The sequence below is a fragment of the Scyliorhinus canicula genome, chromosome 1, assembly GCF_902713615.1.
Source record: "Scyliorhinus canicula chromosome 1, sScyCan1.1, whole genome shotgun sequence".
Classification (NCBI taxonomy): domain Eukaryota; kingdom Metazoa; phylum Chordata; class Chondrichthyes; order Carcharhiniformes; family Scyliorhinidae; genus Scyliorhinus; species Scyliorhinus canicula.
The window spans coordinates 251,069,616-251,095,045 of NC_052146.1; the positions used below are offsets into that span (position 1 = coordinate 251,069,616).

At 45.5% G+C, this 25,430-nt stretch overlaps 1 long non-coding RNA gene across 1 annotated transcript; it reads right to left on the reverse strand.

The window, feature by feature from the left end:
* Positions 1-477: 477 nt before the first annotated feature.
* LOC119973385 lies at positions 478-23,855 on the reverse strand. The gene is made up of 3 exons (XR_005462301.1): positions 23,484-23,855; positions 10,031-10,343; positions 478-1,104 (listed from the first exon to the last, which is right to left on the reverse strand). It is a non-coding gene; the product is annotated as an uncharacterized LOC119973385 (long non-coding RNA).
* Positions 23,856-25,430: the final 1,575 nt, after the last annotated feature.

Here is a 25,430-nt window from a genome sequence, read left to right on the forward strand (position 1 = left end):
ATTTTGCAGTTGCCAGTAGTGCTGGTGTGAACTCCAGGGCCTCTGATGAACAAACCATCAAGAAGAAGCTGAAAACAGGAACAAGAGCATAACTCAGTGGGCTAGACAGCTGGTTTGTGATACAGAACAAGGCCAGCAGCGTGGGTTCAATTCCCGTACCAGCTGAGAATTCTGAATTCTCCTTCAGTGTACCCGAGCCAGAATGTGGAGACTCGGGGCTTTTCACATTAACTTCATTGCTGTGTTAATATAAGCCTACTTGTGACAATAAAGATTATTTATTTATTTAAAGATTATTACTTGAGGTGTGGGTTTATTAATTATGCCACTGTAAATCAGGATTCAAAGTTCATGTGTGTTATTTGCAAGGAAGTACTGGCAAATGAAAATTTAAAACCCTTAAAACTTCAAAGGGATTTGAAGAATAAGCATGTCGAGTTCGAGGACAAAGCTCTTTAATTTTTCAAAGGATGCAGTGAGATCTTAAATCATCAGTTGAAGTCATTATCAGAAATGTAACATTGAATCACAAAGTAAGTGCGATTGTGAAGACCAAGAAGGCTCACCTGTCGCATTAAAGGTAAGTGAAAATAGTGGGTCGCGAAGGTCACTCGGTGTGGTTCACGCAGGTCGGTCGGCCGGCATGAAGGGTGGCCGATTTGTAAAACTGGGTCCCGAGCAAAAAAGTTTGACAAACACTGCATTAAAGAGCAATTTCAGCATCCTCCTGTCCAACGTGAAGCAGAGATGCATCCCATCAGTCGTGGCTCCAACAAACGCATGGATTAAATAGCACATTTCCCAGAACTATCAAACGGCTAAAAATAGTTGTGATAGTTCCAAGGTGTCTGTTCAAATCGTGCAAAGCTAAGAAGCAAATCTTTGTACCAAAAATTGGAGAATACCAAAGTCAGCTGGAGAGCGTGCTGTCACATTACAAATGGGTAGTACTCGCCGGTGACAAAATGATGATATCAGCTTTGGTTCCAGCTCCAGCTTTGGATGGTTGGGTTCTCTTATTGGAATCTCCTCAGCTCAGTTGGTGAAGCTCCAGCTGGCCATGATACTTTATGGATTAAGTTTTATTTAAATGTGCAGGGGCAGCTAAAGAAAACACAGCAGAATTAATATTTCAATTTTGGTAACTTCAAAACAAGCAAATATAACTTGCTCAAAATAAATGTTCTTCTCTCCCAGACTAATGATTACAGTTTTGTTTCAAAGACTTCACCCCTTGACTTTATCATTCACTTGCATACACCACATATTACCTCTTCCAGAACTAGTGAATAATGGACCACTTCTAAATGATTTTGAGCGGTCGTTTATTTGCACAGAGGCAACATGTTTTGTTTCCCTTAGGAATTCTGCAGTTAAGGTTTGGATGTAAAGGCATGCGCAAGTATACAACATAGAACATAGAAAAATACAGCACAGAACAATAGATCATGTTTGTCTGTAGATGATTAATCCTTTCTTTGCCCAAGGGTATAAGAGCGTTTATACTCCTTTACGCTCTTTACAAATATAAATGCCTTTGTTAACTTTATAAGAATAGAAAATCTGCAAATGAATTTAAAGGTAGAGATTATTTTGCAATGCTGTCAAAGATTTTGGGAAGATGAACATAATTATTTTTAGCACACACAGTTAAAATGCAGTCCAGTTGTTTAAAACTTATTGCCCTTCACAGAAAGGTATGAACTGAAAGATTAAATAAATGAATTACGTGAAATGGGAAATATAGCTAAATAAATAGTTCTGCATATTCCAAGATTTCAAATGCCTCATCACCACCAGCGCTGTTGCAACTTGACCAGTGTTTTCGACCACCAACAAAGCCAGATATCCACAAATAGATGAAATTCCACATACTGTCCTTCGTTCAATTAAAGTTACCTTACAATAGCTTGAATTAGCATCAAATGTGATCCATTTGCAGATTAATTTCTCCTTCATTTCTATGTTGTTGATTTCAGAAAACTCAGCCACGTAGAAACGTGCTGTTCTTTCCCAATTTCATTCCCTTCTGTGACCTCAGGTAGCCTTCTACTTTATGTTTCAGAGCCAGCATCACTAATTACCCTATTAGTGACCCCTAGTCAGCCGACAGCCTTCGAAGGGGTGAACATGTTAATTGACTATATTTTAAAGTGATAACTAGCCAATGTGTGATTTGATACAGGCACTTCTGCCAATGAAATTATCTGGCTAACAAAAGTCACGTCTAATTTGCAAGCTAACTTTAATTTTGTAAGTTTCAACAATTCTAACTAAGCTAGTTAAGGGTGATTAACCAATATGTTCACATTTTGATTTGGCAACCAAATAATCAGCACTTTCATATCGAGGGGAGTTGAGAAAGGGTATTTGGGAGGTTTAACTGTTGTTCATCCGGTTTCTTCTATCTGTTACTCATTCATTTTTTTTATAAATGTTTTTTATTAGATTTTTGAATACTCATTCATTTTTGATTAACCAGCATGCTATTTTTATGCTACTAAATAATTTGCACCAGTAATTGTTTTCCTTTGGGAAACCTGATACTGTACTGTTGTTGCCTTTTGAAGACCTGAACTGGATGGTTCCTTAGAGTGAGTTCATATTTGCAGGGGTTCCCCCAACAATAAGTTCCCCAAACAGAAAAAAGATTGAAAAAAAAACTGGTGATAAGGGAAGCACCAGAATTTTGCAGGCTGTCAATTTTCCCCTGCCTCCACAGGTTTACAAAAATAGCAAGTTAACGATGATTAATAATGTTGAAAACGAACTAATGAGTTGGCACAGTAGATTAATACATCTCCTGGATGTAAATTTAATGAAGGCCAGATTGGTGGGATAAGGCTGCTTTCTTTGTAGGCTGATTGGGAGCTGCATCCATTGAGTTGGCAGTGCCATCCTCTTCCTAGTGCAGAACAAGGAACTGATCAGCAATTAATAATTTAATTCAGAAGGCCAGATTTTATGGTCACCATTTGTTACACTTACGCAAGTTCTGCAGTCCTGCCACATCCGGTTGTGAATGGTGATGCACAATTAACTGGTGGAGGAGGCTCCACAAATATCTCCATCCCCAATGATGGAGGAGCCCAACACATCAGTGCAAAAGACTGGCAGATGCCAATCTTCAGCTGATTCAATTCACTCCACGTGATATCAAGAAACAGCTGAAGGTTCTGGATACTGCAACGGCTATTGACCCTGACAAACCTACGGTAGTAGTGCAGAAGACCTGTGCAACCCCCAGCCAAGCTATTCCAGTACAGTGTCTGCAACATTATCTTCCACCTGACAATGTGGAAAACTGCGCAGGTAGGAATAACAGAAAACGGGATTATTATTTAAACGATAAAATATTAAAGCATGCCGCTGTGCAGAGAGACTTGGGTGTGCTAGTGCATGAGTCACAGAAAGTTGGTTTACAGGTGCAACAGGTGATTAAGAAGGCAAATGGAATTTTGTCCTTCATTGCTAGAGGGATGGAGTTTAAGACTAGGGAGGTTATGCTGCAATTGTATAAGGTGTTAGTGAGGCCACACCTGGAGTATTGTGTTCAGTTTTGGTCTCCTTACTTGAGAAAGGACGTACTGGCCCTGGAGGGTGTGCAGAGGAGATGCACTAGGTTAATCCCAGAGCTGAAGGGTTGGATTACGAGGAGAGGTTGAGTAGACTGGGACTGTACTTGTTGGAATTTAGAAGGATGAGGGGGGATCTTATAGAAACATATAAAATTATGAAGGGAATAGATAGGATAGATGCGGGCAGGTTGTTTCCACTGGCGGGTGAAAGCAGAACTAGGGGACATAGCCTCAAAATAAGGGGAAGTAGATTTAGGACTGAGTTTAGGAGGAACCAGTAATCTGGCCAATTACTGCCCCATCAGTCTAATCAATCATAGGAAAAGTGATGGAAGGTGGTGTCAACAGTTCTGTCAAGCGACATTTACACAGCATTAAGCTGCTTATTGCTGATCAGTTTGGATTCTGCCAGGGCCATTCAGCTCCTGGCCTCATTTCAGCTTTGGTCCAAATATGAATAAAAGAGCTGAACTCAAGGTGAGGTGAGACTGACTGCCCTTGACATCAAGGCAGCATTTCACTGTGGCATCAAGGAGCCCTACAAAAACTTTCCAAGGGCCGGTGTAGACTCAATGGGCTGAATGGTTTCCTTCTGCACTGTAAATTCTATGATTCTATGAATATCCTGCACCTTGAAAACTAAAAAATATTGATCTGTGGAAATTGGAAAAGGAAATTATTTAGCGATTTGCAATGGAAGCAGATTCATCTTATCAACAGGACTGATTTTTATTTATATATAGGCCAGAATTCTCCGGCCAAAGGGATTCTCTTCCTGCTGGCAGCACCCGGCTGCCTGCACCAATAGCTCCGCTTCGGTGCCCTTGAGCTGCATGCCAGAAAATGGAATTGCCGGCTCACCACCTCAGTTCCCATCAGCAGTCATTGCGGCAGCTTCGTGTTTTTGCAAAGGAGTGACAATGACACCCTCGTGACTTCCCATTGGAATTCAGATGAATGCAAATGAGGGTTAATGATATGCTCGCCATTTGTGGGCGAGATCTGGAATTTGCCACCAGGAGTGTGCCGGGTGAATTGCAAACTGGTTCACTCCTGGCGTGAATCTCGATTTCCACTTTTTCCGCTATTAACCCGGCGTGCCGAGATCCACGCCGGGCGCAACAAGTTTGGTAAAAGCGCGCCCAAGATGTTTTTTCAATGTTCCCATGGAGGAAATAATTCTACTTGAAGGTAGCAGATAGATGCTAGAATGGGCTCAGAGTCATGCTGCAGGACAGGTACAGGGTGTGGCAGTGAGGGACAGAGCTGTGAACAATACTGGGTGTCTAATTCAGATATATTGCTGAGGGACAGAGCTGGAGTTGACAGTCAGGGACGGAACTGGAAATGCAGCCAAGAACAGTGTTGAGGCAAATTGTTTAGAGTGGTTCTTGGGGATGGAGCCAAGACTTGAAGTGGGAAACAGAGCTACAATTGGATCGGGTGGAGAGGGGGCAGAGCTGGGAGTGGAACTGAGGAACTGTGACGGAGTTGCACCTTGAGGGTCTGTCGTTATGTAACTCCAGCCCCATACCAGTGTAGCTGCTTTCTAAAGTACTTTTCAGGGTCATTCAGTTACATCAAACTGCTGGTAAAAATTCCGAAGAGATTGGTTAAATAATTCTGCAAATGAATGACGGCAGTACAAGATGGCCCATCGCCAGCTTTCCAGGTTGACTGGGGATGGGCAGTATAAGAATTCCACATCATAAATGAATTTTAAAAACGTTTGTCATAAACGTTTTCTTGTTGGACAATCCTAATTGCTCGTGGGACTGTACATCGATGTTGAATGGATTGTAGTGACTGGTGTAGCCATGTAAAATGGCCACCTGCAAAGGGCCATGGGAATTGTGGTCAATTTGGGACACAGACAGGTACACAGCCTCTGTGTCTTGCGCAAAGAAACCAGACTTGGCTGAAACTTGTATCCATTAAGAGTCGATCACCATTTCCTCCAGGACAATAGAGTTTGAATCAAGGAGTTACAACAGTAGCAGACTAACCGGCGCCACCCCTCTTATTTGGAAAGGCCCACATGCCTGGGACAATGAGAGCTAGGACCTGCCAAGCTATCGAGGTATCCGCCCCCTAATTCGCTGAGATCAATGAGGGTGATCGATAACCCTCTCGATCCATTGGACCTGGAGTAAGGACTGCCCAAAAAGGGAGCTAAAGAGACGAAGGATAAAAACGCCCTGCACACTAGAGATCTGTCTCTTTTGGGACCGGCCTGTGTGCGACCAACTGCAAAAGAACAACCAAGTTCAAGGACCCGTGACCATTCCTGAAGGACGAGACCAGCTGAGACGAACCGAACAACATCCAAACCGACCACATGGACCCTGATAAAGGCCTTATCTCGCACACTGCTGGTCACTCGAAGTTAAGTAGAGGTCATCTTAGTTGTTAGGTGTAGATTAGTACGGAGCCGCGTGTGTTATTTCACAGAAATGCAAGTCTTGTGCTATTAATAAACTTTGTTTTTGAGCTAACATATTGCTTGTGTGGTCATTTGGTCGACATAAGAAACAGCTTGTGGTTCACTCCAAAGTAAAGAAGGCAACACTGGAACTTGTAGAAATGTTACTGAAAATATGTTTGAAAATCAAAAGTCACTCCGAAGCTTATCTTGTCAGGAGGAGTGAAATTGCCATGTGTATGTACAAGAGTTTTAGTCCAGCACAACCCATTGCTTGTTGTTCTGGTATACACTCGGAGCTGGTTGCTGCCAGATGCCGCTTCAGTTCAGTGAACAGGAATCCACAACAAAATCTGCACCAAATGTTTGCCAATTTTGGTGCCAGATGGTCATGGTCGATAATGGAAATACTGTGCTGCAGCATCTGGATGACCCTTTCTCCTTTGTGTTTGGAGTTTAATATTGAGATGATAAAGAAAACACTTGGCACCGATACCAGTGAGCTTAACGCTGACTTAAAATTTCTAATCAATGAAATGTTAACATTTTATTTACCATCAAATTCACTTCAGCGAGCACCAAAGCCTGGTTTAACCCAGAAGATAAGTGAAAAATTATCCAACAACGTGACAAGCATGACATTTGTTTCATGATAACGTTCAGAGAATCAGGTGGCAATTTATATTCCAACCTCTGCAGCTTATGGGCGGGATTCTCCAATAATGAGGCTATGCCCCCACGCCGCGTGAAAAGCATTGCCAACTACTCCGACGTCAATGGCCCCCGATAATGGGGAATGCTCCCCTTCCTAGGAGGCTAGGTCGACGCCGAAGTTGTCCCTGCAGCTCCAGCCGGCGCGGAATGGCCAGCGTGATTCTGCGCATGCGCGGGGCTTCCCTTCTCCACACCGGCCCCTAGGCAATAGGGTGGAGCCCTACAGGGGCCCAGCGCGGAGGAACATAGGCCCCCACGGAACCAGCCCACTTGAGGTCATCCAAATCTCTGCTGCCTGAGTCTTAACTTACAGCAAGTCGTATTGCCCAATCATCCCTGTGCATGCCAAAATACATTGGTTCCCGATCAAGCAATATCTTCACTTTAAAATTATCTTCCGAGTTTCCAAACCCTCCATTGCTTGATTGGTAGGCCTGGATCATGGGCCAGTCCACCGTTGTAGCCCCCCCCCCCCAGGTCGGACCCCATTACCCCCCCTCCAGGACGGTTCCCGCAGACAAACGTTCCAGGTCCCGCCACGTGGGACCTGATTAACCCACGCCAGCGGGATTCGGCCAAACTCGCTTACAATGGCTCCCGACCAGCGCAGCGGAAATCCCGCAGGCACCTGAGAATCGGCGGGGGAGAATTCGGAAGTCGGCGTCGGGCAGCGGGGCGTGATTCTCACCTCCCCCGGGGATTCTCCGATCCGGCGTGGGGTCGAAGAATCCTGGCCTATATTTCTGATTATCTTATGCCTTCTGTTTGATAATGCAGCATGGGGAACGTTGGTATGTAGTCTCTGCAATCATGCAGAAATCCACTTACATCTTCACTCCCTATGGTGCAGTCGACATGATATATTACTGAGTAAAATGCAACGGTTGCAGATTTGCACACAGGATAGTGTGAGAAACTTAATTGGGGTGAAATAAAGTGCGGCAGAGATCAAACCCAGAACTTTTCTGAAACGCAGCATACTGTTTCTACTTGCATTTAATTTAAAACAAAAGATCATTGAGTTTTAATAAGAAAATCAATAAGGAACTTTTGTTTATAAAAAGCACTGTTCTGTTTAATCCCGGCTTTACTGATTTGCAACACCACTTTCTGTCCCACTGCAGCATCATTACTGCTGGTGTCCCTTGGCACCCTCTTACATCTCATCTACATGCTGCCACTTGGTGACATCACTCATAAGCACTGCGTTATTTTTTGCATGTATGGCGATGACCTCCTACTCTCACCATTGCTAAGTTATCGGACTGCTTCACCGGCTTCCAGTACTGACTGAGCAAAACTTCCTCCCATTTAAATTTGGGAAGGCTGAAACCATTGCTTTCAGTCTCCTTTCTGAAATCCATTCCCTAACTATTGACGCCACCCCTGGCAACAGTCCGAGGTTAATTTGGTCTATTTGCAAACTCGGGGTCACATTTGATCCTGGGATGGGCTTCTGACCTCATATTTGTGCTATCACTAAGGTCACCTATTTCCACCTCAGTAACTGTGGTGAATGAGATTCACACGGCATTATAGTTACCAATGTCACTCTGTTCCAAGTAGATACATGTATCAATATTGTAAGTGCAGTTGCACTACCTGCCCACCAGGGGGAGTAGCTCTGTCAGTACTCGAGAGTTTGTACTGGGCTCCTCCCGTGGCTCCGACCAGAACTCCTCCCCCTGGAGCTGCTGTATAAAGATCCGTGCCACAGAGTCAGCCAGCTAGTTCACTGAAAGTTCAACGGCTAACAGGCTGGCTCTGTTGTAAGTATATTAAAACCGTTATTTTTTTTTTATAAATTTAGATTACCCAATTATTTTTTCCAATTAAGGGGCAATTTAGCATGGCCAATCCACCTACTCTGCACATTTTTGGGTTGTGGGGGCGAAACCCATGCAGACACGGGGAGAATGTGCAAACTCCACACGGACAGTGACCCAGAATCGAACCTGGGACCTCAGCGCCGTGAGGCGGTTGTGCTAACCACTAGGCCACCGTGCTGCCCTAAAACCGTTATTCTAATCCTACAAGCACGCGTCCGTAGAATTGTTGGTTCCAACAGTAACGTTGCCCTACTTTCCCCGTGCCAATTTATCTGCTGCTGAAACGCTCATTTTTGCCTTCATTACCTCGAGACTTGACTATTCCAATGCACTCATGACTGGTCTCCCCCATTCTACTTTCTATAAACTTGAGGTCATCCAAATCTCTGCTGCCTGAGTCTTAACTTACAGCAAGTCGTATTGCCCAATCATCCCTGTGCATGCCAAAATACATTGGTTCCCGATCAAGCAATATCTTCACTTTAAAATTCTCTTCCGAGTTTTCAAACCCTCCATTGCTTTGCCCCTCCCTATATTGGCAATCTTCTCCAACACCTCAACCCTCTGAAATATCTACGCTCCTCGAATTGTGGTCCTACTTTTACTTGCTCCACTATTTATTGGTGGCAGTGCCTTCAGTTGCTTGGACCCCAACCTCTGGAGTAGCCTCCCTAGTCCTTTCCACCTCACCTTCTTCCTTTAAGACAATCCTTATAACCTATCTCTTTGCCCAAGATTTTAGCCATCAGACCAATCTCCTTGGCCAGACCTTTATGTTGCTTGGTCAAATACTGGACCCAGAAATATGTAAAATTGTGCCTGAAGACAGCAGGCGCATACCCCAACGTCATTGTGCCCTCGCACATTATTTCAGTCAGCGGGCGGGGGCTCGAGTTTGAAGTGCGCCTGCCGACTATCAAGAAACCAATTTAAATGAATTAAGCAGCAGTTGGCTGGGAAATGAATGTTACCCAACTGCTTCTACGGGTTGGTAGGCCGACCAATTGGCAAGGCTGCCTTCTATTTTAGCTAGGGTCAGGATGAAATGTCAGGGCTCAAATCCAATTGACTGCTCTGATTTAATGGAAATGAAACAGAGTCCTGTTAGATTGACCATTAGATCTCGCCCAACAAATGTCTCTGGGGACTGAGGTGTGTTTGTGCTTGTGCTGCCCAGACTCACATGGCACAATTTTGACATTGATATTTTATTTACCAGTCAGCAGATTCCTCATTCAGCTCGGCAGTGGCTGTCCCCCTGAGGAGGCAGATTGAAAGAGCTAGCCCGCATGTTCCCTTTTCTGGCTGCCCACCCTCTTCGGCAGAGCTCAGCCTTTCCCAGAGCTTGTTACATGCTGGGTGCACCTTAGTTGACGAGCCAGTATAATAACACGTTAACAACCTGATTTCGGATGGAGCGTGTTTCCCATCCTCTCCCGCCCATGCCAACTTCGGGTGTACCCTGAGCATAAACGCTAGGCCCTTACCTGGCTCGGTGTCATACTGTATTTTATAAAGCTCCAGTGAAGCAGCGGTGGATGTTTCATTGTGATTACAGGCTCAATCTAAACATAGGGCCGGGTTCTCCGATCTAAGTTCGCCCTGCCACTGCGACCAGCCAAAGCAGTGAATCTGCCACTCAGCCAAAACTCCACTCGCTGGACGGGGACAGGAAAATTCCCACCGGCTTGAACGGACAGAGAATTCCCACCAAGTTGTTGTTCATGTAGTTGCTTGGCTTGTCATGTTATTTGTCAAGTTTTCCACAACCGATTTTCAACCAATTGAACACACTTTAGTCTGGAAAGTGAAATTGAAACATAGCTTATTGAATACACAAATTAAAATCGAAAGTCAAACAATGGTTATGTTTGTCATTTTTAGGTTCAGTGTGTGTGATTATCACTGGGAATTTCCTCAGGATTTTTCTTTCTCCTCCAGGTCAGCGAGCGTGGTTTCTGCTGAATGTCTGCCAATGTCATGGTAGTGAAGAGGTGCAAACCGTTAGGAAATTCCCAATAAATGTCTATATTTTCAGGGATCCTTTGTGTAATCCTCGATTACTTTACATCAGTTTATGGGTGGATTAAGTTATATGTCTTAGCCTTTTGAAAATGTGGGATGCAGAGGAACATGATGGACAAGTGGCGGGATTCTTGGGTTGCCGACGTCGAAATCGTGTTCGGCGATCAGCTGGAGAATCCCAATTTCCGACGAAATCGGGGGCGGCGCCACTTTTGCGATGCTCCGCCCCCCTCCTAGAACGCGCTGCATGCTGTATCGATGGCCTCAGGATACTGCCTGAGGCCCTCCCTCCGATGCTTCGCTCCCGACCGGCCGAGTTCCCGACGGCATGGATCTCTCATGGTCTTACCTGTCAGGAACTCAGCGTGGCGGCTGCCGACTCAGTCCAGCACCACACAGTCGGGGGAGGGCCCATCTATGGGCATGGGGGACATTGGCAGGGGCTGGGGGCACTGGTGGGCGGTGGTCCAGGGCTCCCGAGCCGACCAAAGGGGAGCACTATTTTGCAGGCCTGCTCCACACGTGGCCGGTACCATGTTGCACGGCGCAGCTGCTGCAGGCTGCCGCCATGCACATGCGTGACCATGGACTGCCAATTCTCCGGGCTGTATCGGCACCTAGAGCCGGATGCACTATGCTGCCTTCCTGCTAGCCCCCAGCCAAACGGAGGATCGGTGGCTGTTTTGCGCCAAATTTTCTGTTGAAAAAGGCCATTGTTCCCACGCCAGCGTCATGACATAGCCTAAAAATCAGAGAATCCAGCCCAAGGTGTTTCAGCTGGTCAAAGATATAGAACATGAGGGGGGCAATAAGGTAGATTACACTAGCATTGGGGAGCTTTTAGTGCAAAACTGCAAATGTTTTAAAGCTCAATAATATTGTTCAAGAAGAGATGATGTTTCAGCTCAAGTGTTGGAGGAATGTATTACAGTGGTGGGCAGGTCAAATACTCAGTAAGTGATTCATACCAAATACCAAAAACACTTGGTTAAAATAAAGGTTTTATAATATTTTTAGTACAGAAGGTATTTCAAAATGAAAACTGTAGTTTGCTAGTGCATTTATTTTTTTTAAAATTAATTCATTAGCTGTGTGTGCCACTGGCTAGGCCAGCATTCATTACCCATCCCTAATTCCCCTTGCAGAGGTGGTGGTGAACTGGCTTCTTGAACTGCTGCAGTCCATGTGGTGTTGGTACACCGAGAGTGCTATTAGGGAGGGAGTTCCAGGATTCTGACCCAGCAACAGTGAACAAACGACAATATTTTTCTATATTAGGAAGGACGTGAGTGACTTGGTGTGGGGGGGGGGGGGGGTGTGTGTGTGTGTGTGTGTGTGCAGGTGGTGGTGTTCCCATGTGTCTGCTGCTCTTGCCCTGCTTGGTGGTAGGCATTATGGGTTTGGAAGATGCTGTCGAAGAAGTCTTGATGAGTTCTTGCAGTGCGTCTTATAGATGGTTCACACTGCTGCCACTGTGTAGTGATGGTGGAGGAGTGAACGTTGAAGGTGTTGGGGATTGGGTGCCAATTCAGCAAGCTTTGTCCTGGATTACGCTGAGCTTCTTGAGTGTTGTTTGAGCTGCACTCATCCAGGCAAATGGAGAATAGTCCATCACAATCCTATGGCTGTATTTTGCGCACCCACATCGGGTGTGTTTTGGGTGGGGGCATGCAAAATATGGCAGGTGCCCAACCCATAATGGGGGGGGGGGGGGGGGGGGGGGGGGGAGTGGCAGACCCAAAATTGGCAGCCCATCCATTATATTTAATAGATAATCAAATTATTACCCTGCCATTAAACATTTGACGTGGGCGGCTGGGCAAGAGTGAGCAACCCAATTTAAAAGGATAGGAAGGCAGGGGGTGTTTGCTCTTCAGAGGCTGCACTTTGCTGATCATGGGGCATCCCACCCCCCAATACTGAAGCCCTCCCCTTCCCTTGGCCGACCCAAACCCCGCCCAAGACCCCAGACTTGCTTGTTCTAAGGATCCATAAGTCTTCTTCCTTCTCCTGCAGTCCCAGCAGTGACCACTGATGCACTCCAGTGAGGGATGCCTGCTGTGTTTTATGACTCTGGGGCTAGTCAGCGCGGAGTATGTTGGCCTCACATCAACTTTGCTTCCGGTGAGGCAAGCTATCCACCTCCTCCCCCTCCCTCCGTATTACTCAGCCCTTGATTTGAGCCTTGTAGATGGTGGGCAAACTTTGAGGAGTCAGAAGGTGAGTTACTATTCACAGAATTCCCACTCTCTATCTGCTCTATAGCCATCGTGTTTATATCACTGAACAACGACAGCCCCCCCCCCCCCCCCCCCCCCCCCCCCCCCCCCCCCCCCCCCCGGCTCTCCCCAGGATGTTGCTATTTACTCATGGCTTCCAGTGAAAACAAATGGGGTACAATTCTTCGGAAAAATGTCAAAGTGCGGAAGCGAGCAGGAATTGCCGCGAGCTTCTCGGCAATCGGTCCAGCGAGGCCGGCAACGTAATTCAACATTAATTGGTTCACTTAATGAGGCTTCACGGGCACCTCATTGCAAATGAAGGCTCACCGCACTGGGACCGCACTCGCCTGCCCCATGCTAACAAGGTCAAGCAGTACTTAAGCTACACTTGCTTAGCCAACCCCAGCCAGCTCGCAATAATGGCGCCAAGGAGACCAACCCTAAGATTTAGGGATTCTGACCTAGGGAGGCTACTAAATGGCGTGGAGGTTAGGAGGGATGCCCTGTTACCCCGAGAGTCCAGGAGAGTCAGCCACAAGGCAACCAGTGTTGCCTGGGATGAGGTCGCGGCAGCCATCAGCTTGGGGAGTGTGACCAGGAGGACTGGCCTCCAGTGCCAGAAAAAGGTCAACGGCCTATACCGGGCAGCACGAGTAAGTAGACACCAGGTGGGCATGGACAGGGGTTGCCCCTGGAATGAGTACACACGATCCAGGGGTTGGCATGGTGGTGCCACGAGCTGTTGCCCACCGGTTGCCCCCTCAGCGCATCTCCCATCCCCCATGGCAGCCCACCCCTGCGGAGGGATCTTTCACCCCCAGACGATGGTTCCCCAACACCCCACCGAACATTGGGGTGGCAAGGCTAGCACACCTGGGCTTGTTGCCTGTGGGCAAAGATGGCTACTCACTTCCTCAGCTCCCCACAGAAGGCCTTCCACCAGGTTCACGTTTTTCAAAAGGAGTACTAATCAGCGCCAATCTGACCACTTGCTGGGGAAGACGCTGAATGACGGGAGTCCGTGGGATAAGGAGTCTCTCTCGTTAATTGTATGCAAATGATGGCCCTGAGGACCCGGGTTGAATCCTGACTCTGGGTCACTGTCCGTGAGGAGTTTGCACATTCTCCCTGTGTCTACGTGGGTTTCACCCCCACAACCCAAATATGTGCAGGATAGGTGGATTGGCCACGCTAAATTGCCCCTTAATTGGAAAAAAATAATTGGGTACTCTAAATTTTTATTTTTTTTTAATTGTATGCAAATGGTGCTTAAGTGGTGATAATCGGTGTCTCGCCATGCCCGAAATCCCACTTTTCGCCGACAGAAATATGATGGTTGCACCGCCAACTGTTTGGCGCCTGGCGTGGATCTCGTTTTCGGCCTCGTTAAGCTTGAGAGCTCAGCAAGGCTGGAGAATCTCGCCCATGGGAATTTTTTTTCCCCCAATAATTTGTAAAGTTAAATCTGACATGGGTTTATGTTTAAACATACCAAAATAGACGTGTTCCGAAAAATAACAGTTGACTTAATTTGAAGAAATACATTTGCTTTGAACTAAAACAGCCTTTCAGGGAGTACTAATAAGATGATTAACAAGTGAAAATATACAGAATCTATATCCTTGATTGCTCATTCATGAGAGCCGACCTGCACATATACCAATATTGCTGCTTTTTTCATACGGTCTTCAGTAATCAGGGTGAGATTTTAGTCTCTTATTTCAATGTGATATCACCTATCTTTCCAATATATCTGCAGTTGTGATTATATTTCAAGATCTTCCCTCTTAGTTAAGCATTGACGCCATGTCTGACCACTTCTGCTATGCCTCCACTGCGCCAACCCCCCTCACTCACCCGCCCACCCACCCACCGCCTGTAATTCTGCACAAAACAAAAACAGAATCTGCTGGAAACATTCAATGAGTCAGGCACAGCATCTGTGGAGAAGTGACCAGTTACCGTTTCAGGCATAACCCTTCATCTGGTTGCTTCTTGCTACAGATGCTCTGTCTGACATGCTGAACGTTTCCAGTTTTTCCTGCTCCTGTTTCAGATTTCTAGTTTTTAATTCAGTTCCAATTATTCCTGACTATCGTTTACGAAAGCTCTGAAGAGATTTTTTTTTTAACTTTGCACTTAATCTCCCCGATCGATACTTCTGCAGTTCTAATCTCAACAATCCCAAAAAGGGACAAACTGTGCTGTTAATGCTTTCTACTGTAAGGCCCCATTTTTTAATCCATGTTCTTACCAAATAAAATTATTGGAGAGAGAAAACTATGAGAATATAACTGGCTGGTACTTTTACTGACAATTTACCAAGATGAAATTGGCACATTTTACATCATGGCTTTGCTTTTTGAAAATACAAGAGTAGGTTTATTCTGCCCAGCTTTTTGCACACATAAATTTTACTGAGCATGGTTTATTAATATATATTTACTCAATATCATCTCGCATTTGTGTGTAAGCTGACTGTAATAGCAGCAAGTGTAATGACTCCAGCACACTCACAATGAAGCAGTCGGCAATTGGTAGTTAAGCTTGGGGGAGGGTGGATGGGGGTTGTTGATGTATAGGTTCATTTGGTGTCTCACTAAGGGGTCTGGAGACTTGGTTGTTTAAACATAAACCATTTATTGCTAACCCATAACTATGTACAATTCCAAGGTGCAGCCATGCATTGGTTCTGACTCCGCTGACTCCTTCCACACACTACTCCACTCTGCTCTCATGTGATTTGCTGCAACATACCATGAACAATACTGTTCTCCAGTCCCACATTAATCCTTGCTCTGCCAAACACTTTTATCAATGGCAGGCTATTCTTGCCACTATCCCTGAAAGGCATATATAATATCCCTCTTTCTTAAAAAAATATCTCCCTTCCAACAAAGTATGACTACTCACAATAACAGTTTTACATTATTTGCTACTCCTCCCAGAGGTCAGGGCCTCCCAGAGGCCCCGAGCTGCATAGTTTTTGGGCAGGTTGGTGTCCTGGAATTGCTGGTGCCAACTGGGAACACTGGCAGTGTCACCTGGATGCAAGCTTGGCACTGCCAAGGTTCCCATGTGGCACTGCCAGCTGGAATGCACACTGCCAGGGTGCAAGTTTGGCACACGCGATTGGGCCGGGGGTGCCCTGCATGGGTGTCGGAGGGGGGTGTGGGGGGTCGGGTACCCAGGGACCCCCATACTGCATTCAGACTGGGGGGATTGGGAGTCGCTTCGGAGGCCTCGCCGATCTATCGCTACAATGGGGAGGTCTGGCGAGTGGAGCTCCGCAGAGTACAAAACGGGGCTATGTGTAGCCTCGGCCGCACGTTCCCCGCTAAGGCCCTTTATGCACGTCTGAGTGCCAGGAAATACGTGGCTAAACGCGCTCACTATGGGACTTTGTTCCCAATTAGTTGAAGTGAGCCCTTAGAATTTTCCCACTCTGCTATTAAAGTCTGTATTTAACCTCCCATACTGTGCATGTCATTTTACATGTTCTGCAGATTGGATACAAGTTCAAGAACTTCATCAGTTTTGGCTGTTAATTCCATATTCAACCAACTGTTTTGATTCATCAGCAATTCCGTCTCCTGTTCGAGGCATTTTTCATAATACTTCATAGAGATATGGGGCGGGATTCTCTGATCCTGAGGCTAAGTGTTGACGCCATCATAAACGCCGTCGCATTTCTCAACGGCGTCAACATGGCCTCAGGAGCAGCGATACTTGTGGTGAATGTACATCATGTAATTCACACGGTATAGTATTGCGTTCACACTGTATAGCATTGTGTCCTTGTGGGCTCCGTCTGTGAGCAGCTGCACGGCTCTGCCCACAGGGGGAGATGAGGAGCTTGTACAGGTCTCCACCCTCGGCTCCGCCCATGGCCCCTCCCACTACCGGAAGTATAAAGTGCTGCAGCCTTGTGAGTCTGCCCTCAGTTCTTCTGGTCGCAGGCAGGCTCAGTTGTAAGTATATTAAAGCCACAGTTTACTTCCTATCGTGTCTCAAGTAAATTGATGGTCACATCAATACTGACGCCTACAGGGATTGTAGCAACTGGAGCAACCCACACCGCTCCAGCTGCTGATCCCGGCATCAGATGGGCACCCCGGGTCTGCGCATGCGCAGTGGGGCCGGCGTCAATGCACGCATGCGCAGTGGGACTGGCGTGATTGCCGCGCATGCATGGTGCCTCCCTTCTCCGCGCCGGCCCCGATGCAACATGGCATAGGGCTACAGGGGCCGGCGCGGAACAAAAGAGGCCCCCAGCCCGAGAGGCCGGCCCGCCAATCGGTAGGCCCCGATCGCGGGCCAGCCCACAACAGAGGTCTAACCCCCCCCCCCCCAGGGTTAGACCCCCCTCCCCACCAGGCTGCCCCCGGATCCTTTAACGCCAAAGTCCCGTCGGGTAAGAGGAGGTGTGAACGGCGCCGGCGGGACTCGGGTTTTTTTGTCCGGCCGCTCGGCCCATCCCGGTTCGAAAATTGCTATGGGGGGTGTAGCCACTGTAGCCACCTAAAATGGACACTGGACTGACAAGATGGAGAATTGCTAAGACTGCAGGGAAAAGCAGTTTAGCCAAGACAGCAGTCTGCAAAGACTGATTAGCATTTTGCAAGCAGCAAAACTAGTTTCTGGCCAGGTGGAAGATCTCAAACCAAAGGTGTTAATGGCAAAACGCTTTGCATATTAATGAGGCAATCCAGATCTGGGCACACACAATGGCAACATTCAGGTTTGAATAGATACTTTAAGTGGATGTCCAGACAGAGCGGCACCAGAAGTATCCACTATAGAAACCGCCCCCTCCATCAAGAAGAGACCCTAACATTGGGGGAATTCAAAAGATATCGATTAGAATTCGGTCCAATCGATACCTGAAGGTAAAGCCCGCCCCAAAAGAGGCACGGACATTGGGGTCCTATAAAAGATAGACCCCACACATGGTCCTGTCTGTTGTTTTCGTGCTCCGGCTTTGACCAAGAACTTCGACCTGTATCCTGACTCCAGCCGTTGAGCACCAGCCGCCGAACCGTAAGTGCCAATACGACGCTCGCTACGCGAACCAGGCCCACTAGACCCCCAGCGACCAGCACACTCTCTGAAGGTTGCAGACCAAGATCGGAACGAAGGCCTCGCTCCCTGACCTTGCCTGTTCCTGTTTAGTTAAGTATTCTGATCGCTTAGTTTAGTTATAGCTTAGTCCCTTAGCGTGTGCATGTGTATTTATTATATTTGTATAATAAATATTGATCGTTTGGAACTTACTAATCGGTGTATCGTTTATTACTTTGAACCTGACCTTGGAATATTTGTGAGGTGTCTAGATACGGCACCTGGCGACTCCTGAGCTGAAAATACATACATAGAGCCTAGCAGTGTTAAGCACACGGCCTTTAAATGGAGGCGTGTTAATACACTCCAATAAACGCGAATTACACTCAAGTAAAACGTGCAACAGGGGGCCCATAGAACGGCCCCTGACTGGTGCTGCACTGACCGCACCGGCGCCAATTCTCCACTCTAGAATCAGCGGATTGGCGTTGGGGCGTCGTTGTGCGATTCATGCCCATCCCGGCGATTCTCCAGCCTGGCCTGGGCTGAGAGAATCCCGCCCATGATTCTAGAAGTTTATCAGGTTTTAATTGAAGACCTATCTTTGTTGAGTTTGCTTCCACTAGTTTATCATTTAGGGGTTTCAAATCTTGTTTCAAATGCTTACCATCAAATGAGTGACACTTCAGTGTTTTCCTCTATTCTTGTTTTCCTTTCGAAATTCAGCTTTCAGCCATGGAAGTTTCTAGGCTGATCAGTTTTTCCTTAGCAGTGTCTAATTCCTGTGTGCTATTTTTCAAGCTCACATTCTTTAATTTTACTTCTGCTAATTGTTTCCCAGACTTTTCACATTGCTGTTTGAGAACTCAACTTTTTTTGACATTCTTGGTTCTTAATTTTCATTTCAGCCATGTCATTTTTCAACAACTCAGTGGTTCTGACTACTTTTGAGGCTTCCAACGATTGTTCTTCTAGTTCTTTGAGCTTCGGCATTGGATTTACATTTTCCACTCTTATTTCTGTCTTTTATTTCTCTGTCTGCAGCAGAGATTTGATATTCCTCCTTTCATTTTGGTTTCACTGCTGGCCAGCTAAGTCTTTTTTGAAATAAATTTAGAGTACCCAATTTTTTTTTTCAAGGGGCAATTTAGCATGGCCAATCCACCTACCCTGCACATTGTGGGGGTGAAACTCATGCAGACACGAGGAGAATGTACAAACGCCACACGGACAGTGACCCAGGGCCAGGATTGAACCCAGGTCCTCAGCGCCGTAGGCACCAGTGCTAACCACTGCACCATCCTGCCGCCCTTCCAGTGAAGTCTTAACTTGTTTCAGTTATATAATTGTGCTACTTATGGCTTCATTATCTGCTCGCGGTTTGGAGCGTTCCATAGCTTATTGTTTCAATGCCTTCTCTTTTTCATTCAGCTGGTTCATCAGCTCTTCAGTCTCTTTCTTGTACTTCGTGGCTTCCACCTGGAATATTGAACATTGTTAAATCTTCTCTGCCAACTGGTTCTTCCGATTGTTCAGAGTGACATTAAATTCGAAATTTTCCAGAGGAACAAACTTAGGCCTGAGGGAATCATGGAGTGGGTGAAGGTCCTCCAGTAGATTTTCCCTTTCTTTGCAAAGCTTGATTACTTCATCTTAAGATAGTTCAACAGTTCCCTCAGGTTCCTTTTGTTGTTTAAGACAGTCTGCATTTCTTCAAGCTAGCTGAGTGGTTACTGTAGAATCCGCACAGAATGACCACAAGGAAAGGGTAGGCAGGATGCAAAACTGGGCTTAATGACATATGCAATTTCTCTATTCCACTCTCCAAAGTGTTTTCCCGCCCAGATTTTCATTTAGGCCGGTGTTTTTAATACTACACAGGCTACCCTTGTAAAGGGGAGGCCCCACCCCATTACTGGGGAAGTTTGTACTCAGCTGAGGCTACAGTGAACCTGTGGTCCATATCCCATGACTGCTGTGAGGGTTGTAACAGTTATTTACTCCTTTTGCACTTAATTCTGAAGGACAATTAGTTGTTCTTTCAACTGTTTATTTTCTTGTTGACCTCTTGCCAATTTACAGCACTTCAATGTGTTGCTTTGTTGCTACTGATAGTTCCAGCACAGCTTTTGTTGAAGTAAGTAGTATTCAACATCTTTTTTAGCTCCTCATGTTTTTCCATGGCTACATATTGATTCTTCAAAGAGTCTTTCAGGGTGACGATTTCTTTGAATGCCCTTTCTGCCTGCGTTGTACCTGTTTGTACTTCTGGCTGAATTATCTCAACTCCTGCTTCAATTTTCCAACTGTGAAATTAAAAGTAATTATTTCCTGCTGGTACCTTTGTATAGAGTCTGAATTTAATTGTTCAGATTTCAAATACCTTGTTTCATTGAAGACTTCATTTTGTGGTACGTTTTCAAAGATATATACTCAGCTTGAATCTTGCACTTCTAACTGAGACACACATTTTCCTGTGGGATAGCTTCATTTATTTTCAGGTTTTGGTTCTTTTGGGTTACTTCAGCTGCCTTACATCCACAGCCACCCACCCACTCCCCTCAAAAAGCTCTATTTAAAAGCTTGATTCTTCTGCACTAAACTCTTCAGCTCATGCACTTCATTACACTGACATGGTCCATGACCATTTTGTGGTTTTCTTGAGTATTGTCCTGCTCAGTCTCGGGTCTTCTGTCTCCCTCAGCCTGGAGTCTTATCTGTCCCATACTCTGGGGTTTCCTGCCTCCCTCACTCTGGTATTTCCTACCCCTTCGGCTCCTTATTTAGGGTATTCTTTTGTGGTCTTCTTCTTTCCACAACTTGGAGTTTACGGCAGGTGTGAAAGCCTTCTAATATCTCGCCAAATGTGGTTAAGGATCCATCTGTATCTTATTTTCTGATTACTTCATCCATGCATATATCAAACAAGTATAGAAACTTTTCACTCATACTTCTTCTTATTCCTTACTTAATGCTGATATACTGCTGTAATCTAAACATTTTCTTCTCCAGGGCTCCCAATCTTGGATCTGGTTTAGCCCTTGCCTTAGCCAAAATAGGTCTGGAGGTTTTAATTTTCTAACCATGACCACTTTTAATTTTCTTTCTGTCATTGCCCTCTTAAGAATGTCTGTTTTTTTCCCCTCTTTAATGTGGCTCTGTGGCTGAGGATTCTTATTGTGTTTTGTCAAGTTCAGCGGGTCGTTTAAAGAATGTTTCTAACGATAGCAATTCGCTTCTCTGAACTGTGAAAATCGATTTCTGGGTGATTCCTTCTTGTTCTTTTACTCTTAATGCTTCAAAAAAATTTTAAAACTTTTTGTTAAGCTGCAATCCAACTCGGCCACCTTGTGTTATGGGGATGTCTGGAACTGCAGCTTTCCTCCGGCTGCGCTCTAGATGTGCTGACCCTGATTGCTGACTATTTTAGAAGTTCAATTTTTTTAAACGATATTTTGTCCACACCTTTTGTCATTTGGCCAGGTCTGTGAACTTTGCCTTCCTTCAGGTTCTTCTCTTCAGCTACACAGTGGATTCCCCTTTTTTAAAACGTTTGTCCAGCCTTTTTTGTGAAGTGGCCAAATTCCTTAACTCTGCCTTCTTTGTTCAGGTTTGGCAGTGGAATTCCATGAGCCCTGCTGGAATCCTTCAGCCTCCACACCTGCATTTATTTAGGTGACTCCACCTGCGTCATCATTATCGGCACACTTCTCTCAGGTCGGACTTTGATTTGTGAAGAATCCAGCACAAGTTTGTAGAGTCAAACAGGAAGTAACTTTATTTACAGCAATATATATGTCATAATATACATCTATGTATATAATGGAGTGCAAACAGGCAGTGATTGGCACACAGGATGACCAGTAAGCACACAGAACACAGCAGCCAATCACCAGACAGGACACGACCACTAGAAAGCCAGAGGGCACCAGTTTTCCCGCTCTCTCGGGATCTAGCCTCTGAGACAGTGAACATAGCCAGTGCAAACACCATGTGGTAGTCAGCAAGTCTGGTCAGGCTAGCATCAGGTCTCCAGTCAAGTCAGCATAGTGTCAACCCACAGTCGGATATGTAAATAGTTAGCTGTTAAATAAAATCGTGTTGCATCTCATCGAGTGTTGGAAGTCTGTCTCTTGCTACACTGCATCAAACGCAATCCACCTAGACCCAGCCTACCCAACACACCAATATACACAGCAACAATAGTTCACTACTGGTTCCCCTCTGGCCAGTACCACACTGGCCAGCTCTATTTATACGGCTGCACTGCTAACGGTTGACCCGCCATTGGGGGGCTCATGTTCCCCAAGGAACATGGGGTAACCGATTGCCCTCAGCCAATAGGATCCGGGCAGGTTATAACACATTGTTTTTTTTTTAGTTTTCCAGACCTTAGTATTCGCGGTCCTTCTCCAGCTACATTGAAGTTATGGGTTCATTCATTGGCTGCCACCATGTTGTAAAGGTTCACTTGGGGTCTCCCTAAGAGGATTGGAGACTTGTTTACATGAACCGATTATTGTTAAACCATCACTATGTACATACCCAAGCTTCTGCAATGCATGGTTATGGTCTCCAGGCTGGCTCCTTCCAGACTGTACTACACGGTCTACTATCATGTGACTCTCTACAGCATACCATGGAGGGGACGTTTCTCCAGCCCTACGTTATCCTTGCTTTTTGAGTACCTGTATATTACAACGGTGTGTGACCATCCCTTTAAGTCATGTAAAACAAAGGTGAAAGAAAATAAGAAAAAAAAATTGTATTTATGTCGGGCCTTTTATGAACCAAAGTGTTTGGAAAACAATGAAGGGCTTGTAAAGTGTAATGGGATGGGGATTATTTTTCAGTATTACTGGATCATGACAGCCACACGGACGTGGGTTACCTTACTGTTGTACAAGCTCACATCTGGAGACAAAGACAAGCTCAATAATAACTGGAATCAATTCTGCATCAACTTTAGGCTCCTAATTATCTTTGTGTTTACTCTGAAGCAGATCACACTTATTCTTTGACTCTGAAGCGTTTTGCTGTGAGCACTTGGTCCTTTCAGAATACTGAATAAACAAATAATTTCATTTCATAATTGCATGTGCAATTGGGTGAACTGGTTATCAATCACAATTTTAATTTGTCACTGCATACTAAACTCTCAAATAAAAGGACACCTACCAGGACAATTGGTAAAGATACAAAGGCAATTTCTTTTGCCCAGATCTCTGCTTCAGATGTTGGAAAATTTAGGTATTCGCACAACTAAGACTGATCTTGCCTGGGGATTTTCATGTTTCCCTAGGCAACAAGGGGACAGGGATGTATCTATCCCTTTAGTATACAAGGGAAATGGAAGCATTTTTACTGATACCAACAGTTATTAGAGGATAACTCAGCTTCACTCATATTTATCAGCTCTTTAGACTATCAAGAGAAAGAACATATATTAAAAGATGTTCTCACTCCAGTAAACTGGGGAAATACAAATTCTGTACATTTTTGTCATGAACAGCAGCAGTGGACTTTTCATGGTTTTGGAATAGATCTGTCTCTCTGCATGTAAGCTCTTATTTTTATACTGATCCAGCTATCCTAATGCAAAATTGGCAAAACAAAATTGTCACAGAGTTACCTGAAATATTCCACTTTGGATGGCTTTCAAGTTTTAACTTCAAATTTTCACTCGTCATAAGACAGCAGCGCAAACACAGTGCTGAACTAAATTTTGATGCTGGACTGAAGGAAAACCTGCCTCGAGGGATCCTATTTCACTGACTGGGCCCAATTCACTAATCCAGTGTTGAGATGACAGGGCCGATAAAAATCATGGCTTGACTCCACCAGTCATTTTTCTCACCTCAGGAGCTGTAGTTATAAAAACATAAAATACGAAACAAGTGTGTATGTACGCCAGTCCCTTAAGGTAGAAGGGCAGGTGGGTAAAGTGATTAAGAAAGCATATGGTGTACTTGCCTTTATTAGCCGAGGCATAGAGTTTCAGAGCAGGGAGGTTATGCTGGAACTGTATAAAACATTGGTTAGGCCACAGCTAGAGTATTGTGTGCAGTTCTGGAATCCACATTACAGGAGGGATGTGATAGAACTGGAAAGGGTGCAGAGGAGATTTATCAGGAGCTGGAGAGTTTTAGCTATGAAGAGAGATTTGATAGACTGGGGTTGTTTTCCTTGGAGCACAGGAGACTGATGGGGGACATGATAGAAATGTATAAAATTATGAGGGGCATAGAAAGAGCAATAGGCAAGAAACCTTTCCCCTTAGTGGAGGGATCAATGAACAGGGGGCATAGCTTTAAGGTAAGGGGCAGGAGTTTAGAGGGGGTATGAAGAAATTCTTTTTTATCCAGGTGTGGAGGTAATAAATGAGTTTAGGGAGTTAGGCTGGAAGTTAAAAGCCAGGACAGACAGAGTTGTCATCTCTAGTTTGTTGCCGGTGCACGTGATAGCGAGGCTAGGAATAGGGAGTGCAGTGGAACACGTGGCTGCAGGAATGGTGTAGGAGGGAGGGCTTGAGGTATTTGGATAATTGGAGCGCATTCTGGGGTAGGTGGGACCTGTACAAGCAGGATGAATTGCATCTGAACCAGAGGGACACCAATATCCTGGGAGGGAGGTTTTCTAGTACTCTTCGGGAGGGTTTAAACTAATTTGGTAAGGGAATGGGAACCGGATTTGTAGTCCAGCAACTAAGGTAGCTGATATTCAGGACACCAAAGCGTGTGGTGAGGCAGTGGGGAAGGTAATACGAAATGAAAATGAAAATCGCTTATTGTCACGAGTAGGCTTCAATGAAGTTACTGTGAAAGTCCCCTAGTTGACACATTCTGGCGCCTGTTCGGGGAGGCTGGTACGGGAATTGAACCCTGCTGCTGGCCTGCCTTGGTCTGCTTTAAAAGCCAGCGATTTAGCTCAGTGTGCTAAACCAGCCCCTAATACTGACAAAGGCGAGTACTTGCAGGCACAGAGATGGGTTGAAGTGTGTATAGTTCAAAGCAAGAAGCATCAGGAATAAGGTGGGTGAACTTAAGGCATGGATCAGTACTTGGGACTACGATGTGGTGGCCATCACGGAAACTTGGATAGAAGAGGGGCAGAAATGGTTGTTGGAGGTTTCTGGTTATAGATGTTTCTATAAGATTAGGGAGGGTGGTAAAAGAGGTGGGGGGAGGGGTGGGGTGGCATTGTTAATTAGAGATAGTATAACAGCTGCAGAAAGGCAGTTCGAGGGGATCTGCCTACTGAGGTAATATGGGTTGAAGTCAGAAATAGAAAAGGAGCAGTCACATTGTTGGGAATTTTCTATAGGCCCCCCAATAGCAGCAGAGATGTGGAGGAACAGATTGGGAAACAGATTTTGGAAAGGTGCAGAAGTCACAGGGTAGTAGTCATGGGTGACTTCAACTTCCCAAACATTGAGTGGAAACTCTTTAGATCAAATAGTATGGATGGGGTGGTGTTTGTGCAGTGTGTCCAGGAAGCTTTTCTAACACAGTATGTAGATTGTCCGACCAGAGGGAGGCCATATTGGATTTGGTACTTGGTAATGAACCAGGGCAAGTGA